Source organism: Bubalus kerabau, chromosome 18 (assembly GCF_029407905.1).
Source record: "Bubalus kerabau isolate K-KA32 ecotype Philippines breed swamp buffalo chromosome 18, PCC_UOA_SB_1v2, whole genome shotgun sequence".
Taxonomy (NCBI): domain Eukaryota; kingdom Metazoa; phylum Chordata; class Mammalia; order Artiodactyla; family Bovidae; genus Bubalus; species Bubalus kerabau.
This window is the reverse complement of record NC_073641.1, coordinates 13,755,659-13,773,712: the sequence shown is the minus strand read 5'-3', so window position 1 is coordinate 13,773,712 and position 18,054 is coordinate 13,755,659. Positions and strand designations below refer to the sequence as shown.

Genomic DNA, 18,054 nt, shown 5'->3' with positions numbered 1-18,054 from the left:
AGGTCTCTGCATTGCAGGCAGATTCTTTACTATCTGAGCCACCAGGGAAGCCCATATGCAAAAGAATGAAGTTGTACACTTACCTTACACCATACACAAAAATAACTCAAACTTAATAAAAGACCTAGATGCAAAACCTAAACTATAAAGCTCTTTGGAAGAAAACATAGGGGAACATCTTCATGACATTGGATTTAGCACGAATTTCTTGGATATGACACAAAAAGCACAGGCAACAAAAGTAAAAGCACCAGCTGGACTACACCAAAATTAAAGACATCTATGCATCAAAGGACACAATCAACAGGTCAAAAAGGCAACCTAGAAAATGGCGAAATATTTGCAAATTGTTTAACTAATAAGGTGTTAATATCCAGAATATAGAAAACCTCCTATAATTCGACAACAACAATAAAACAATCTGGTTAGAAAATGGACAAAGGACTAGTATAGATATTTCTGCAAGGAAGATATACAAATGGCCAATAAGCACATGAAAAAATATTCATGACTAATCATTAAGGAAATGTAAATCAAAGCCACCATGAGATACTCCCTCACACTCAGTAGGATGGCTATTACATAAAACAAACCAACCAGAAGGTAGCAAGTGCTGGTGAGAATGTGGAGACATTGGAACACTTGTGTATTGCTAGTAGAACTGTAAAATCATATAGCTGCTTTGGGAAACATTGTGGTGGTTCCCCAAAAAATTAAAAATTGAATTGTCATATGACTCAGTAATTTCACTTCTGGGTATATATCCAAAGGAATTAGAAAGCAGATCTCAAAGCGATACCTGTATACTTGTGTTTATAGCAACACTTTTCACAATAGCCAAGGGGTAGAAGCACTCCAAGTACTTATGCCCAGGTAAATGGATAAATGGAATGTGGTGTATATTTACAGTGGAATATGATTTATCATTAAAAAGTAAGGCAATTTTGGCATATGCTCCAACATAGATGAATACTAAGGACATTATGCTGTGATATAAGCCAATTACAAAATAACAAATACTGCATACCTGCAATGTACAGTGTTAGAGTAGCCAGATTCATAGAAAGAGAACATAGAATGGTGGCTGCCAGAAGCTGTAGGCAAGGGAAAATGGCAAGCTGTTACTTAATGGGCATGGCAATTCAGTTTTGCAATAAAATATTCTGAAAATTGGCTGTACAACAATGTGAATATACCAGTACTGAACTGTACATTTAGAAATGGTTAAGATGATAAACTGTGATGAGTTCTAACTATAAGTAAAAATAAAATTAAAATAAGAAAAGCATTCAATGTCAACTTATATTCATATTTTTATATCTTCTTCCCAGAAATGTTTATATAATTAATGTACCTGAGAAAATTTAAATGAACACAATTTTTGATATAAACATATTTGTCTATTCATGAGTAGACAAACATATGGTTCATTTGCATATGTATATAAAGTTACCTCATTTTATATTTATTTTTATAATTATATTTTTAATTAAAACACTCTTGTTTTTAAAGTGTCAATAAAAATCTTTAATATGTATGTAGAAATAATGTAATTTCAATAATTATAGCAAATATATATATTATTTAAATATCATAAAACACAATTAGGGTTTAAAGACTACATATTTTATTGTTATGAACAGAAAAATAGAATTAAGATTATAATCAGGAAAAATTATTACAGAGTCAAAATTTCTATGTAATTTAAAAATCACTGCTATTGAAAACAATTCTTTGGACTGGATTATCCATATACATAGTCTCAGTTCAGTCAGTTGCTCAGTTGCGTCCAAATGTGATTCCATGGACTGCAGCATGCCAGGCTTCCCTGTCTATCACCAACTCCTAGAGCATGCTCAAACTCATGTCCATCAAGTTGGTGATGTCATCCAATCATCTCATCCTCTGTCATCTCCTACTCCTCATGCCTTCAATCTTTCCCAGCATCAGGGTCTTTTTCAATGGGTCAGTTCTTCACATTAGGTGGCCAAAGTATTGGAGTTTCCGCTTCAGCATCAGTCCTTCCGATGAATATTCAGGACTGATTTCCTTTAGGATTGACTGGTTTGATCTCCTTGTAGTCCAAGGGACTCTCAAGAGTCTTCTCCAACACCACAGTTCAAAAGCATCAATTCTTCAGTGTTTAGCTTTCTTTACGGTTCAGTTCTCACATCCATACATGACTACTGGAAAAACCATAGCTTTGATTAGACGGACCTTAATATCTCTGCTTTTTAATATGCTGTCTAGATTTGTCATAACTTTTCTTCCAAGGAGTAAATGTCTTTTAATTTCATGGCTGCAGTCACCATCTGCATTGATTTTGGAGCCCAAGAAAATAAAGTCTGTCACTGTTTCCATTGTTTCCCCATCTATTTGCCATGAAGTGATAGGACCAGATGCCATGATCTTTGTTTTTTGAATGTTGAGTTTTAAACCAACTTTTCCACTCTCCTCTTCTTTCACTTTCCTCAAGAGGCCTTTTAGTTCCTCTTCACTTTCTGCCATAAGGGTGGTGTCATCTGCATATCTGAGGTTATTGATATCTCTCCCAGCAATCTTGATTCCAGCTTGTCTTTCATCCAGCCCAGCATTTCGCGTGATGTACTCTGCATAGTCTACACTGATCATATCCATTGAACAATTGTGTAATTTATTCTTCACCTTAACTCATAGCCAGAGACTGAGTTTAAAGCTCTCACAGTAAGCAAATCAATTTGAGAATTTCATCATTTGTTTATTATCCCCCTTGTTGCAGTGAGTAACTATCTGGCCACAGTTAAATTACTGATTTCTCCATTTCTTTATCGGAGAAGGCAATGGCACCCCACTCCAGTACTCTTGCCTGGAAAATCCCATGAACAGAGAAGCCTGGTGGGCTTCAGTCCATGGGGTCACTAAAAGTCGGACATGACTGAGCAACTTCACTTTCACTTTTCACTTTCATGCATTGGAGAAGGAAATGGCAACCCACTCCAGTGTTCTTGCCTGAAGAATCCCAGGGACAGCAGAGCCTGGTGGGCTGCCATCTATGGGGTCGCACAGAGTCGGACACGACTGAAGTGACTTAGCAGCAGCAGCAGCAGCCATTTCTTTATATCCCTTCCTGGTGAACAAGAATTCTATCATGTACCAAGGATAAAGGAATTTTTCTTAAGATATTGAGACATAATTCTTAGTTTGTATAATCTGCTGTCTTTGTGTGCATGAGACAAAAGATGTCCTATACCATTTTCCTTATATACTACCCCCACCTCATCAGTAGCATCCCTTCAAATCTGGATATAAAGGAAAAAATAAAAAATTAAATTTCAGGTGTAATTATTTTCCATCCATTTCTTGGAAAGAGTATGGGAGGCATTGTCTAACCTGTTCTCTCCATGTGAAAAGTGAACCTAGATTCATTTGCTCAAAATATAAAAGGCACTTGGCCAGGGCCAACACATTACAAAAGAAATAGAGTTTATATTTTCAAGGAACTTGCAGTCTAGAGATGAAGAAAGCACACAAATTTGCATACAAATATGTACATACTTGGGAGAAGGCAATGGCACCCCACTCCAGTACTTTTGCCTGGAAAATCCCATGGAAGGAGGAGCCTGGTAGGCTGCAGTCCATGGGGTCACTAGAGTAGGACACAACTGAGCGATTTCACTTTCACTTTTCACTTTCATGCATCGGAGAAGGAAATGGCAACCCACTCCAGTGTTCTTGCCTGGAGAGTCCCAGGGATGGGGAAGCCTGGTGGGCTGCCGTCTATGGGGTTGCACAGAGTCGGACACGACTGAAGCGACTTAGCAGCAGCAGCATGTACATACTCATAGATACATATTCTTTAATGTATATATGTAGTCCTTTAATATCTTTTTATATATATTTATATTAATTAGTATATGTATTTACACACATGATAAAACATTAATTGGTCATGTATACTTACACACACACACATATACTCTTTTTTCCAAGATGAATATTATATTTTCAATCTCCGCAAGTTAATATTTCATTTAAAATTCAAACAGGGTGTTCTTTTTTAAATATAAGATTATTCTAACTTCACCTGAAAGTGAAACCAAATACTCAAAAATAACTAAAAAATATTTTTGAAATTTAAGTGGCGACAAATTTTATTAGCTGCTTCAGAACCATGCTTGTATCTTATTTTTTAAGAATTTTCCCAAATTCATGTCAGACACCAAACCACAGCTGCAAGAAACTCATAGAACCCCAAACAGGATAAATGCCCCAAAAAGCCCAAAAAACCCCACTACATCTAGGCATCTCATTTTCAAACTGAAGCAAATTAAAGCTAGAAGAAAATATTGAAAGAAGCCAGAGAGGGGAAAGGACACACCTGTCAAAGAGCAAAGGTAAGAATTACATCTACCTCTACTCAGCCTGTAAGCCACAAGACGATAGTATAAGATACTTCAAGTGTTGAGAAAAAACCTACCAGCCTAGAATTCTATATCCTGAGAAATTTTCCTTCCAAAGTGAATGAAATAAAAACTTTCTCAGAAAAGTTGAAATTGAGCCACATTATAGGAGCCCCCTACACTTCCCAGAGTAGGGGCCACACCTCCCTGTGAAGGCTTTTCTTCTGCTTATATGTCCACTAACCCAGCAATAAAGCAAGTGCCCCTAGAAAATCTTCCCTGGAGGAGGAGCAACCCCCTGATTCCCAATTGACTAAAGGGCTATAAAGAGGGAAATAAAATGATTAATTAAAGCAGTATTCAACAGATTATGGCCACCAAGTTTGATGTATTGTTCAAAGTTGTGTAGTGGGAAGTATACACACACACACATACACACACACACACACAATCTCGTTGACATAGTAATGTATCACATTGTGATGAAAAGTTCACTGTATAAAACCAGGAAATTGTTTTGGGGATGATATACAACTGTTCTGGGCTTTCCAGGTGGCACAGAAATAAAGAATCTGCCTGCCAATACAGGATATTCAGGAGACATTGGTTCAATCCCTGGGTCAGGAAGATCCCTAGAGAAGGAAATGGCAACCCACTCCAGTATTCTTGGGAAACCCCATGATCTGTAGCCTGAGCACACATGTACAATTGTTCTAAGCAGAGCCAGGCTTTATTGCCATTGTCCCTTTGCCTTAATCTTTACTGAACCACCGCCCCCTTCCGCCCCGCCCATCCACTTCTTTAATTGTGCAGTGGGCAAACGACAGTCTTGTCAAAGAGTCTTTGGCTCTTTGAACTTTGAGCCAAAATTTTAGATCAGCCATATCTACCTTAGTGCAAATAATCATACAAGATATTCATTTATTCACAGTAAAAACTGACTAAATACCCCTCCAATACTTGTATTGAAGTGTGGAGCAGCATGCTTAGTTTCCAGTTTGCAGATGGAAAACTTGAGGCAGAGGCAGAAGACTTTCTGTCACAGCTTAGCTTGGTCCTGACAATCAGTACTTAGGTGTCTGTTAGGCAATAAATGGCCTCTCTCTCTATTTAGAATAAATTTCCCAGAGAAGTTTCAGGTTTCTGAACAGGACCAGACTATGACCCTTCAGTTCTATTTGTTCTTTGTAGAATCACCCATACAGTGTCCAGGACAAACAAGTCCAAAACTCCAGCTTCAGGGGTAGACTTGGGAAGGACAGTGTCATGGAGCATCATATTTCTGTGTATAAGGAATTACAAGATGAAAGCAGTCTCAAGACTGCCTCTCCAACAGCTTGCCTATAGGAGACAACTGAATCCCACAGGTGCCCCTCACAGCTATGTTTTCAGTTGTAAAAGCTGGGCTCAGGTCCCAAGTAGAAGTGTGTCAGAATTTATTTGTTGGCTGTAGTAGCATCTTATTTGTTTTGCTTTGCTAGTAAAGTTTCTTCTTTAAGAGAAAAAATCAATAAGGAAAGGATGGGACAGATAAAACAGAAGATGGTGATGCTGATAATAATAATGATGACAATGATGAGAAAGAGGAGGCAGCTAACCCCATCTGGCACTCACAGTGCATCACACAGTGCTCTCTGTGCTTTACGTGTTAGGACTTAGAATAGTTCTCTAACATATTATGAAGTTGGCCATACTATCACCTTTAATTACAAATGAGGAAAGTGAGGTAATGAGAGATAATTTCATAGTACATAGTTCACAGTTCATGCATAGCTAACAGGTTACATACTTAAATATTAGTTTCTCACCCATATCATATACCAAAGTAATTCTAAGAGATTTAAACAGCTAAATGTACTAAGTAAAATCAGAAAAGTACCTAGAGGAGAATTTTTAAAAATATATATAAATGGCATGTGTGATTATGTGATATAAGATGTTTTCTAAGAATAAATACAATAGAAGTAATCACAAACATATCTGAACAGTTATTTTTAATTTCTAATTGTCTAAAAGCATATATTCAATTAAGAAGCAAAAATTTTAAAAGAATCCAAAAATATTCCTAATGGCTAATATCCACATATTGGTTAATATGTAAATTGGTTGATACTCTATAATACGTAAAATATTGGTAAGTCAATAAGAAAAACAGTGATAACCTAAAAGATAAATGGTTGAGGAATAGGAACAGATGATTCAACAAAAAAAAACACAAACATTAATAGAGCTATATATAAAAAAATAATAATAGCTATTATGTGTTTATTACATTGGGCTAGAAACTGTGTTAAATACCTGAATTATCTTATTACATCTGCCAAAAAAACCCTGTGTATGATATGCATACCCAAGATCACAAAGCTGGTAACACAGTGAGACTGGGAACCCAAACCTGAGCACAGCTCCGAACATGATTTAAACAGAAAACCACACTGCAGTGATGTGCTGGTACCAGCTCATCCCCACTTTCTGTGTTAGTTGCTCAGTCATGTCTGACTCTTTGCGACCACATGGACTATAGCCCACCAGGCTCCTCTGTCCCTGAGATTCTCCAGGCAAGAATGCTGGAATGGGTTGCCATTCCCTTCTCTAGAGGATCTTCTCCACCCAGGGAACAAATGCAGGTATCCTGCACTGCAGGCAGATTCTTTACCTTCTGAACCACCAGGGAAGTCCCCACTTGCTAGAACCCACTTAATACCCATTTTCCCAGCTCCATGTTGAATCATATCATGCCAGCAGCTTGAAATATGCTACGGTAGAAGTACTTACACCACAGAAATCAGCATGTGCTCCAACTGAGCCCTGCAAGAGTAATTATTAAATAGTTCTCAATCCACCATTTACTCTTTCCCTAAAACAACCTGGAATTAGGTCAGATTTCAGGAACTTTTTTTCCCAAATATCAACCTCATCACTCAAAGAAATGTGAACTAAAACAAGAGATACCATGTTTGCATACAAATTTAGCAAATATTAGAAGAGAGCAATCATAAACTAAATTGAGATATCAAGGGCATGTCAATTAATTCAACCTTTATAGAAAAAATATTTGGTACTATACTATCAAGATTCTTTGAGACATTCATAGATTTCAATCTTACAAATCCACTACTGAAAACCCAAGGGAAATAATCAGTGAGGTGTACAGTGATCTGTGCGTTAGGATGTTCATTTCAACATTGCTTAGAGTAAAAACTTGGAACCTACTTAAATAACCAACAGTATGACAATAAATAATATATGTAACAATCACATGATACAATGTAATGGAGCTATTAAAATTTGTTTTCAATTTCAAAAAACATTATAAAACAGTATGCAAGGTGATCCATATATTATTCAAAATATATATGCATATATTTTATATATATTCAATAAATATTTTATTCATATATATAGTCAGGTCTTATTTATATACTACAGTAAAGTTTTGAATTTTTCTTCTTTAAGTCCTACATATGTTTGAAAATTTTCTGTGTATATAATGTAGGTATGATATGTATCTATAATGCATCTATATATACTGAGATTATGTTTTTAAAACTAAATAAATGGGAGTTTCTCTGGTGGCTCAGTGGTGAAGAATCTGCCTGTCGATGCAGGCAACATGGGTTCTATCCCTGGTCCAGGAAGATCCCACATGTCACAGAACAGCTAAGTCCATGCGCCACGACTATTGAGCCTGTGCTCCAGAGCCTGGAAGCCACAGCTACGGAGCCCCATGGACAGCAACTGGAGCCTGTGTTCTCTAGAACCCGTGCTCCACAGCAAGAAAAGCCACCACAATGAGAAGCCCACTCACCATGACAAAGAGTAGCCCCACTTGCCGCAACTAGAGAAAAGCCAGGGCAGTAAGGAAGACCCAACAGAGACATAAACAAATATATAAATAATTTAAAAAATAATCAAATGGAAATATGTATCATGTTTATATAATTGAAAACTGAATATTATAAAAATGACCATTATTCACAATTTGTAAGCTTCATGAAGTATAAACATGAAAAGAAATATCAAATACAATTTAAGCAGAATTTTTCTTCATTGAACTTGGCTCAATGATTCCACAGTTCATCTGGAAAATATGGATAATTTTCTCATTAAGAGTTTTATTTTCCAAATTTTATATGATGATGATATATCACTTCTATATCTGAAAAATACTTGATAGGGATATAAATGCTTAATACGTATTTAAGTATATAATAAAGTTTTTAGAATATGTGTAATCTTTCACATGTGTAGATCTTATGATGGGGATCTTACAAATGGTATAAAGCAAGTGCCACAAATCTCAAAGGGAGAGATTTTTCCGTCAGAGGACATAGGGATTCAGGAGAGTTTCTATCACTCATATCTAAGGTGACCATTTGAACAGCATAGTGTAATTAGCATTGTAATTTGTTTACTTGAAATCATTATGCAACCTCTGGGAGTCCTTTTGTATCACTCATTTTGGGGAGCTAATTGGAAACGTCTCAAATTTATTGAGGTTTCTTTGCTCCCACTCTTCTGCAAACTATTGTCTTGGATGTATAGCTTTGCATTCTCTTAGGGAAAGTACTGTGTTTAGCTTTCTTTTCAGTTCAGTCGCTCAATCGTGTCTGACTCTTTGCAACCCTATGAATCGCCTCACACCAGGCCTCCCTGTCCATCACCAACTCCCGGAGTTCACTCAGACTCACATCCATTGAGTCAGTGATGCCATCCAGCCATCTCATCCTCTGTCATCCCCTTCTCCTCCTGCCCCCAATCCCTCCCAGCATCAGAGTCTTTTCCAATGAGTCAACTCTTCGCATGAGGTGGCCAAAGTACTCAAGTTTCAGCTTTAGCATCATTCCTTCCAAAGAAATCCCAGGGCTGATCTTCACAATGGACTGGTTGGATCTCCTTGCAGTCCAAGGGACTCTCAAGAGTCTTCTCCAACACCACAGTTCAAAAGCATCAATTCTTCGGTGCTCAGCCTTCTTCACAGTCCAACTCTCACATCCATACATGACCACAGGAAAAACCATAGCCTTGACTAGACGGACCTTTGTTGGCAAAGTAATGTCTCTGCTTTTCAATATGCTATCTAGGTTGGTCATAACTTTTCTTCCAAGGAGTAAGCGTCTTTTAATTTCATGGCTGCAGTCACCATCTGCAGTGATTTTGGAGCCCAAACAAATAAAGTCTGACACTGTTTCCACTGTTTCTCCATCTATTTCCCATGAAGTGATGGGACCAGATGCCATGGTCTTCGTTTTCTGAATGTTGAGTTTTAAGCCAGCTTTTTCACTCTCCACTTTCACCTTCATCGAGAGGCTTTTTAGTTCCTCTTCACTTTCTGCCATAAGGGTGGTGTCATCTGCATATCTGAGGTTATTGATATTTCTCCCACTTTAGGAGGGTTAAAAATAAAATGCCTAATAATAATTCATCAGAGTGTTTCCAAATCATAAGAGTGGTGACAATGGCCTTAGGATTCCTGTGTAGATTAGTTTATTTTCCCGTTTAATAAACATTGAAGCCAAATGTAAGTGTTGTTATAGAGGCAACCTTGTGTACAGGAAATAGCATGGAATTTGAAATCCAAAGACCTGGTTTCAGTCACATCCCCCTCTCTGCCTGATGGAATGGTGGAGAACAAGCCAGTTAACTATACATTTTCTTCTCATCACCCACTCATTCGTTCAGTTAACCAATATTTGTTGCCTGCCCCCTCCACCATGTATCAAGCACTGTTTTGGAGCCAGAAATCAGTAAAGAAGAGAAAAAAAGTCCATGTTTCTACTGATCCTACATTTTAGTTGCAGACAGAGACAGATGTATCAAAATGACTAAATAAGCATTCATATGGTTTTTAAGATAATTAAAAGTGCCTAAGGGAAATTAGACAGGGTTAGGGTAATAGAATGTGTGGAGATGGAGGGGAGTGGATTGGAGGAAGAGGTTGATGAGATGGTCAGGGAAAGTCTTTTTAGGGTTGTGATGTTCAAGCAGACACTGAACCTAAGGGAATTAGCCCCTCAAGGACAAGGATGGGAAAGTACAATTGCAAAGGCCCAAGGCTGAGGACAGAACATTAAAGTCAGTGGTGATAGAGTCGGTGAGCAGATGGGGGAGATGACCGATGATGAGCTTCCAGCAGTAACACTGACCTCAACATGAACACCATCACAGAGATGAGCAGTGCGTGAGGACAACCGCAGGGCACCCAATGATTCATTCTACAAATGTTAGGCGACAACAAGGAAATGCAGCCCTGGTGTCCTTGTCATTGTCTGTAGTCACCTGCCTTTACCACGCAGTAAAAGTTCTGTGCTTGAACAGAACAGAATTTGACCACTGACATTTTCCTTGAGAGGGCTTGACAGCACCAGTCCATTTGGGACTCAGAAGAGGCCACATTGTGTGTTATACAAGGTGTTCATTTCCTACAGAGAATCCATCTGGGCTGGCAGATGGCCGGGACCAACAGCTGGTGCCTTCATGCAGTAGGCATTTGGTACACGAGTGTGCACTTCTGCTATTCACGCTTGGGATGTCATGTACAGGAACGACTCTCTGTTAACACAAGAAGTTGGGTGGAAAACCTGCATAATGCATGCCATGGTATAAAGAAAGTTTAATTTTTAAATATATGTAGTGTTGCATGGGCAACACATCATTTTACCTTTACCAGGCCCTTTCCATCTAGACTCAGCAGCTGGTCTTGCCTACAATGTCATCTCTCAGCTGCTTAACATTTGGAGAGGTCTGATCACTAGAGAATGATGTGGGAAACTAGGCTCAGTCATAATCACCCTTTCCCACAGGTTGAAAAGGAAGTAAGACTGCTTGGTTTAGCCTTTGACAACATAATGCAGGGTTGTCAGACTGGCCTCTCTTACCAGCTCATCACCTCCCTCCTGCTACTCTGCTATTAGTGTTGACCTTCTTGCTTTTTCTGCTGTCACTGCTCCTTTGCCTACCTCTTCCTGCTGCCCCCACTCACACTATACTTTCCTGAGGCCGACTCTCTGCCCAGAAGTGTGGGAAGAGGAGGGAGAGGCTGCTGGGTGCGTTTTCCAGGGCTCCAGTTGTCTCACTGTCTCCGTGTGGAAATACCTGCCTGACCACCAGCCTCCAGGCACCATGGTCCAAGAACACAGACTCTTTCATAAACTTTGGGCTAACAGAGTGCATGAGAAACCTATGCAAGTTCAAATGGGCTTGAAAGCTTTTCAAATATGCTTTACTATTGTTAATCTGCACATTCAATTCCACATCTGGCTTGGAAAATTTCAAGCCAAAGATCAGTTCTTAAGGTGATTGGTTTGCTACTGTAATAAAGCCAAAGGCAAACACGGGAGAATAGGCTGTGAGAGAAAACTCCCCTTTCCACTGGCTTCCCTCTGGACAGGAGTTCTTCATTATGGGGATTTGTTGAGTTGTCATCCCTTGATAACATTAAAATGGTATCAATAAAGTGAGAGATGAAAGGTCAGTCATCATCCTTTAACACTCCGAGCACACACTGCCTAGGACATGTAACTGAACATAAAACAAAGCCAACCTCTCCATTAGTCACCCATCTAGGCAAATACTTGGTGCTGAGCAAGAGATTAAGGGTGCCAATTCAATCTTCCAGGTCCCACTGATCTTGCTGGATTGGAAATGGATAGCTATCACGCTGAGGACCACTAGGCGTTGGTGGCCAATTGGAAAAGTCATCTGAAAACTCTCTTGAAACAACCATTGGGTAAGTCATTTGGACATTGCTTTTCACTCTGTTCTTCATCCTGAGAGTTGATGTGTTGGTTTCCCAAGGGCTGGCTCTTAAATCCACTAGGCCCTGCTTTAATCATAAACATAATCAAATTTGTTTGTACTTTGGAAAATTACTCTCCCTGAATCCACAATTGTTTTATATGGGTGAAAGCTGATAATATAACTTGTAAAGGTAGAATGAAAGGTCCAGAGATGGAAAATTTTCTAACAAGGCCACATGATTCCTGGAGGATAGACACAGAACGGTCCAGACTCCAGGCTACCAGTGAGAGTCCCCCATGTATTCACTGATTGTATAAGTCCTTCCCTCTAGAACATTTTTATGTCAACAGCTTGTGACTGCCTTCTTCCCTCACTCTCACTCTGCTACTATGTTATTACTTTCCTGCATTTTCACCTCCTTGCTCAATGGTGAGACCACCAGGAATATGAACTCTGACTTTACAGGTGTAGAATCTTTCAACCCCAATACCTTTAAACACTTTCCCTTGCTCAAGTCATTCTAATAATTATTTACTGAAAATCAGCTGATGCTAACAGTGGGACTATAAAGATACCTGAGTTTGGGTCCCTACTTTAATGGGGACCTTAAAAGTAGGTCCCCATTAAAGTAAAAGTCCCTTCTACTTCTCTTCTAGAAGAAGAGACAGACACTTAGCAGATACTTTTAATGATTTCCATATAACAAATTGAAATATTAAACTAGAAACATGCCCCCTGTGCCATTAGAGAGAGACGAGTGGTCATAGCTCAACCTGGGATTTGGGGAGGACTTTCTGTGACAGGTTATAACTGAATTGCATCTTGAAGGATAAGCAACACTAAGATAAATGGAAAAGGTGTTTCAGATGGAGGGACAAGTGTAAGCAAAGACAGAAAGTCATAAAATACAATTGGATCTGCAGGGAATCAAAAACCATTGATATGTAAACATTAATTATGAGTCAAAAGGTAACAAATCATGAAGTTTAGAAGTTGGAGAGTAGGTGCCTGGTACCAAGGGCTTTGTGGGCCAGTCAAAAAGAAGCCCCTGAATTCTATAGATGATGTGTAGTCCTTGAATGTATTTAAATGGGAAATGATGCCGTTGGATTTAAATTTTACACAGATACTTTATTGAAAGGTTTTGAAGTATGGGTCCAAATGGGTAATTCTGAAAACTGAGAGATGATTTATGAAGTCTTGGGTCTAGTGTAGAGATGATGAGTGGGCATGAAGAGAGAGGATAGAGTTGAGAGATTCTGGACATGGTGATGATTGACTGAGTGGGTGCTAGGGAGTTAAGGAAGAAGTTGAGATGGTCTAAGGTTTCTACATGGTGATGGTGTGGATAATGGAACTACTGATAGGATTAAGCACTAGAGATGTTTGGAGGTGCAGCTGCCATATAAGAGGCAGTGGCACATAGAGAATCCAAAGTGCCAGAGTCATGGACACTGTATCCAGTACTCATCTGCAGAACTGGTATTAGAGATCTCAAGTAAAGCAATTTTAAGGTGCAGAAGCAGCTCAACTCTGAGCTGGGATAAACCTTCTGGAAAGAAAAAAGTGAAAATATCCAAAGAAAATTCTCTGATTTGGAAATGTTATGAATTGCATTCTTCACTAACCCCCCATTTCCCATCCTCAATTCTTGACATTTTATGGTCACTGTATTGTTGTAACTGTGTTTCCCATAAGGTCAAAGTTCCATTGACAATATCATTCTTAAAGCACCCCTCTCCCATTCCCATTTTTTTCCCCCATACGGTGTCATGGAACATTGGTGAGGATGAAATCTCCTTTCCACTTTCCACCTTGTTGTAACTTCCACTTTTTTGTGATTCTATCAGTGACCATATATGTATACATAAAAACATACTTTGTTTTATTGCAGTTCACTTTATATGCTTCACAAATAGTGCATTTTTTTTTTTACAAACTGAAGTTTTGTGGTAATCCTGTATCAAGCAAATGTCTATTGCCATGATTTTTCCAACACCATTTGCTCAATTTGCATCTCTATGTCACATTTTGGTAATTCTTGCAGTACTTCAAACTTTTTCTTTATTATTACATCTGTTATGGTGATCTGTGAATACTGATCTCTGATGTTACTATTGTAGAAAGACTGACTTGCTGAAGCCTGAGATGATGGTTAGCATTTTTTAGTACTAAATATTTTTAATTAAGGTATGTGTGTGTGTTTTTTTTTTTAATTGGGGTATAGTGCTTTACAATTTTGTACAACAATTTGTTGTTGTTTAGTCAGTAAGTCATGTCTGACCCTTTTTGACCCCACTGACTGCAGTAATACATTGTTTTTCTTAGGTACACTGCTACTGCACACTTAATAGGCTGAAGTATAGCATAAATATGTTTTAATGCACTAGGAAACCAAAAAACTTGTGTGAATAAAGCAATATTCACTTTATCTAGGTGGTCTAGAATTGAATCTACCCTATCTTCAAGATATGCCCCTTTCTCTCTCTCTCCCCCCTTATATATATATATATATATATATACACATGTATATATGTGTATTTATATACATACATTTATATTATGTATGTATATTTCACTCAAGAATTAGAGCAAAATTTTGTGACTATAATAAGAAGTGGTTCCATTTGCTTGTTCATGGAGAAGAAAGCTCATTTGTTACAGCCTTTTATCCCTTTTGGTTCGTTTCCCCCCTCACCTCAATTTCCCTTTGAAGATTTAAGCACTTCTATTTGAACACAAAAAACATGTTTGACAAATAAATATTAAAGCTTACTGCCAGAGATATGATAAGGCAGGTGGATGAACTACAATAGTTATATTTAAGTCAAAACTGCCCTTTGGACCAGCACTATCAAGTGAAAATTGCAATGTGAGTCATATATGTAATCTCGAATTTTCTGGTAGTCACATTAAATAAGTGAAAAGAAAGAGGTAAAGCAACTTTAACAATACCTTTTATTCAACCCAGTATATCCAAACTATTATCATTTTTGCATTTAGTCAATACAATACAATAATATTAATGACATCTTTTTTTCATAGGAAGTGTTCAGAATCCAGTATTTTACACTCAGAGCGTATCTCAATTCAGATATCTAAATTTCAGCTGAAACCCATGATCTGTACTTAGATTTCACACACTTAAATTTTTAAAGTATATTCCTGTATCCAAGTTGTTCCAATCATACTAAAATGTCCCTAGCTGCACTCTCCGTGCTCACCTAAGCACTCTTGGTCACCTGAGGCTTCTGTGTTGAACAGAGCAGTATAGACCTTCAACTTTCCTTTCCTCCAAATCTTCAAATGCTGTACATGAACTTGAGGCAGCTGAACATTTCTGAAAGATATTTATGAAAGTTTTCCAAATCATCCAAGCCTTTGAGATCTCACCTGTAAACTCTAGTTGATGGAGTTTTCAAACTGGCTTAATCAGGCTTCTGGAAGTCTTTAAAGGAAAGAGCAAAGGTCTTAAAATGGAGAAGTAACAGAAGACAAAAGCATTTGATCAAGAGGGTATCTGGTATATAGCCTATAAAATAAAATCTTGTCAATTTTAAAATACCACTTGTGTTTTGAGAATGTTTTATAATATGAACAGAATCTTGAAAGTAAGTTTAAAACCTGAAGCTAGGTTTTGTTGTTACTGTTGGTGTTAGGTTGGTTGGCTAGTTGTTTTACCTTCTAATACATGATCTTAAAAAATTCACATATTTCTATTTGTACTATGATTAAACTTCAGTGTGAACCTAGTGACCCTTGGAAGTTAAAAATATTTATTAGTATGGTGAATCTAGCCTAAGGTTTAAGCTGATCACCCCCGTACCAGTAAACACACACACACAGAGGCACAGATACACATGCGTGCTCACCCACATATACTGAAGGGCTTGTGTGGCTTCAGAGCAGAAACATTTTCTAACCAAGATGCATTTGGACTATATTGTATGCTACATCAGAGCTTAGTGGTCAAAGAGCTTCTTTTGTTCCAACATATATGTTTAACTTTGGGTAGGGCTGGAAGAGTGAGAAGTGGAGAAGCAAAGAATCATTCCTTCCTTCTTTGACCCTAACATCCGCTTTACCCAGCCAATGTGTGGAGCCTGGAATGGGAGGGAAGGAAGAGGAGACTATGAATAGGCAATTCCAGGCTTCCACAGGCACCTCCTGTCCTACCCCTCTTTCTTCTCCATCTTGTGTGCTCAAGATTCACCTGCTCCTAGTGATTATTTAATAGACCTCTTGTATTAGGAGTCTTATGACACATTTCAAGAAAGCCTGGGCTTTCATCTCTTTCACTTTTTGAAATGTGTCAGACTAGCTCTCAGAGTCTGCTGTCCTATTTTTCCCTCCTCCAACTCATCACTGTCTAATTACTTTTTTATTCAAGTGTGAACTCATGTTGTGCTTAATATTAACATTTGGAGAAGGACAAACATCTCAGCTTCTTGACTGTGGTTTTTCTGGGCTTAACAACCAGTTAGTTCAGTGTAGTAATCATTAATGGGACACCTGTTCTGTGCTAGGGACTTTGCTAGGTACTACACACTCAGGCAGACTTCCCAGGTGGCTCAGTGGTAAAGAACCTGCGTGCCAATGCAGGAGAGGCAGGTTCAACCCCAAGGTTGGGAAGATGCCCTGAGGAGGAAAATAGCAACCTGCTCCAGTATTCTTGCCTGGGAAATCCCATGGACAGAGGGGACTAGTGGCCTATGTGGGGTCACAAATTGGACACAATGGAATAAATGAGCATGCACGCACACTTACACTCAGGTGGGAGCAGGGATAAACTAGAAAATGCTGGACTTTCTCCTGTGCACAAACAGGGGTGATAATTAAATGGCCAGAAATTCCCAAAAAAGATAAATTCAAAATAGAGTAAACATAAATTTTTCTTTGCTCTCCAAAGTTGCACTGGTGATCTGGTTATTTGCATTCTGATCCTATTACACACCATGTGGATATTTTATGTTTTATATAACCATTAGGCCATTCAGGTATGACCTAAATCAAATCCCTTACAACTATATAGTGGAAATGACAAATAGATTAAAGGATTAGCTCTGATAGAGTGCCTAAAGAACTATGGATAGAGGTTGGTTCCATTGTATAGCAGGCAGTGATCAAAGCCATCCCCAAGAAAAAGAAACTCAAAAAGCAAAATGGTTGTCTGAGGAGGCCTTACAAATACCTGAGAAAAGAAAAGAAGTGAAAGGAAAAGGAGAAAAAGAAAGATATACCCATCTGAATGCAAAGTTCCAAAAAATAGCAAGGAGAGATAAACAAAGCCTTCCTGAATGATCAATGCAAAGAAATAGAGGAAAACAATAGAATGGGAAGGACTAGAGATCTCTTCAATAAAATTAGAGATACCAAGGGAATACACATGCAAAGATGTGCATTATAAAGAACAGAAACAGTATGAATCTAACCGAAGAAGAAGATATTAAGAAGAGGTGGCAAGAACACACAGAAAAAACATACAAAAAAGATCTAGTGACCCAGATAACCATGATGGTGTGATCACTCACCTAGAGTCAGACATTCTGGAGTACAAAGTCAAGTAGGCCTTAGGAAGCATCACTACAAACAAAGCTAGTGGAGGTGATGGAATTCCAATTGAGCTATTTCAAATCCTAAATGATGATACTGTTAAATTGCTGCACTCAATATGACAGCAAATTTGGAAAGCTCAGCAGTGGCCACAGGACTAGAAAAGGTCAATTTTCACTCCAATCCCAAAGAAAGGCAATACCAAAGAAGTTTCAGACTACATCACAAGTGCACTCATCACACATGCAAGCAAAGTATTGCTCAAAATTCTTCAAGCTAGGCTTCGACAGTATGTGAACCGAGAAAGTCCAGATGTTCAAGCTGGATTTAGAAAAGGCAGAGGAACCAGAGATCAAATAGCCAACATCTGTTGGACCATAGA

At 38.3% G+C, this 18,054-nt stretch overlaps 1 protein-coding gene across 11 annotated transcripts in view; it reads left to right on the top strand.

Annotated features, from left to right (window-relative positions):
- PIK3R1 (phosphoinositide-3-kinase regulatory subunit 1) overlaps positions 1 to 18,054 on the top strand; it is a 648,380-nt gene that overhangs the window by 133,924 nt on the left and 496,402 nt on the right. For all 11 annotated transcript variants that reach the window (XM_055555105.1, XM_055555102.1, XM_055555104.1 and 8 more), the window contains one exon: positions 11,998 to 12,108. The gene's annotated coding sequence lies outside the window, so the exon portion shown is untranslated. The remainder of the gene's footprint in view (positions 1 to 11,997; positions 12,109 to 18,054) is intronic.